The sequence below is a fragment of the Prionailurus viverrinus genome, unplaced genomic scaffold, assembly GCF_022837055.1.
Source record: "Prionailurus viverrinus isolate Anna unplaced genomic scaffold, UM_Priviv_1.0 scaffold_104, whole genome shotgun sequence".
Classification (NCBI taxonomy): domain Eukaryota; kingdom Metazoa; phylum Chordata; class Mammalia; order Carnivora; family Felidae; genus Prionailurus; species Prionailurus viverrinus.
The window spans coordinates 27562-30000 of record NW_025927494.1 but is presented as its reverse complement, the minus strand read 5'-3'; positions in this window follow the sequence as shown (position 1 = coordinate 30000).

The window sequence follows — 2439 nt, the reverse complement described above, 5'->3', positions numbered from 1 at the left end:
CGAGGTCGACCAGCGGAACGGGGGACCGGGGACATGGCGACCCGGGACTCGAGGCCGACCGGCACGCTGGGGGGCTGAGGACCCCGAGGCTCGGCGCTTGACGCTCGAGGTCGACCGGCACACCGGGGACCGGGGCCCCGCGGACTGGTGACCTGGGGCTTGGCGCTGGAGGTCGACTGGCATGCCGGGAGCCGGGGGACCCGGTGACCTGGGACTTGAGGTCGGCCGGCACGCTGGGAGCCGGGGACGCTGGGATCTGCGGATCTGAGACCCGAGGTCGACCGGCACACCGCGGACCGGCACGCTGGGGGCCAGGGACACGGTCACCTGAGCCCCGAGTCCCGACCCCTTAGCCCCGGGGTCGACCCGAACCCCGGTTGCCTGAGTGCCCGGGACTCGAGGAGACCCGAGTTCTACCAGCACGGCCGAGCCCCGTGACCTGGGATCTGCGGAGCTGGGGGTCCGTTGACCTGGTCCCCGAGGTTGACCGGCACGCTGGACTCCGCCGCGGCCGTCTACCCCAAAGTTTAGGAAACCCGTGGATCGCTAGCGACTCTGGGCCCGGTGAGGTCGGCCACCCGAGTCCCCGGGTTCGATGACGAGCGTTGACCCGCTGCCCCCCGGCGCCACCGCCCTGGCCCACGCCTGTCCTTTCTTCCCGTGATTTTTTTTTTTTTTTTCCTCCCACCTCCACTCCTGTCGCCGCTTCCCCCGATCGGATCGGCCCCGCCTTCGTTTGCGTTACTATCCTGGACACCCGTTTCTTTCGTTGTAGCACTGGTGGGGGCTGCGTGACGGCGAGACGACGACCATCCACAGACGGTATCTGGTGGCAGGAAGGAGGGTCTCGGTTAGGCGTCCGTTCGATCCACAGAGCCCTCTTGGTGCGCCCTCCGTTCCGTGTCCCCCTCCCCCCACCCCAGCCGGGAAACGCTACTGACCCAGGTGCCTGGGGACGAGGCCGTGCGCCGGCGAGGCAGGTGCTGCGTCCCGGCCGCTCTGCTGCGATCGGCCCGTAGTCGTCACACACGGACTCCCTCACTCCACCACCGTGGTGCCCGGACGCCCCCTGCCTGTTGGTCGCTTTTATACTACCCAAAGAGGTCGACGGGGTGGGCGGTGGGGCTTGAGGAAGCTGTCTGGGAGTACATGGATGGAAATAGGAACAGTTGTAGTTAGAAGGAATGGGAAGGGGGGGGTGTGCGGGGGCGGGCGGGAGGGGGGTGTTTTCACGCACGCACGGGAGGGGCGGAGGGGCGGAGGGGCGGAGGGGCGGAGGGGCAGAGAATAGGATCTCAAGATCATTTTGGAAATCTCAACCTGTGTTATTCTCCAAGCACCTTCAACAGAAGTATTTGGTGTAAAAGATGACCACAGAGGGACAACTCAAAACACCACCTCTGCGGCTGAGGGGCCCCCGGACAGACAGGGAGGGTCAGGACCGGAAGGACAGCTTCCCTCCTTCCTGGAACCCAGATGGGAAGGCAGAAGTGCTCCCCCACCCCGACTTAGAGTTGAGGCTCTGCCACACTCAGGCGGTGCTAGTCGCCCACTCTCTTGCTGTCCAGAAGGAATTCCTGTTCTCCTGTGGGGTCATGTAGTTCGGGGGAACTTCCCAAGCCGCTCAGCTCACAAGAACACCTACGCCCAGTGTCATGAACTCCCTCCCTCACACTCGCCATCCCCCTCTGAAGCCCAGAAGGGAAAGAAAAAGAAAACATCGACTGCCTGCCTGCCTGCCTGCCTGCCTGCCTGCCTGCCTGCCTGCATTTACTATTCTATGTGTTGCCTCACCTATTAACACTGGAAACACAACTCGCATGCCAAATATTCCCATCCTTGTAAAAGCGAACAGTTCAGGGCACCTGGGTGCCTCACTCGGTAAGGTGCCCGAGTCTTGCCTCAGGTCATGATCTCGGGGTTCTTGAATTTCAGCCCCCACATCTGGCTCTGTGGTGACACCTTGGAGCCTGCTTGGTGATCCATTCTCTCCCTCCCTACCCCCCTCTCTCCCACTCACTCACTCAACTGGAACGAATGCATACGTAATAAGTAAATAAATGTATATGTGTGTGTACACTTCAGCGGGCTCTTAGTCTACTACTCACAAAGCTATGGGACCATCACTGTTCATTCCAAACTATTTCCATCACCTCAAAGAGAAAGAAACCCCACGCCCCCCTCTTCCTCCCCCCCCCCCCCAAGTACCTTCGACACTGACTCGAGGTTTCTCAACAGCCTTGCAAGCCCTGCAATGTTTCCAAACACTGGTGCTCCCCAACCCCCCCCCCCCCCCCCCCGTCAAAGAACTCCCCTAATTCAGGCACTTCCGGGTTGTTCCAACACCTGGAACGGCGGGGGGGGGGGGGGGAGGGGAGACTGCTGTGTTGGGGGGGGGCGGCACGGGACACAGAAGCACTCTGAATCCCCTTCCCTTTG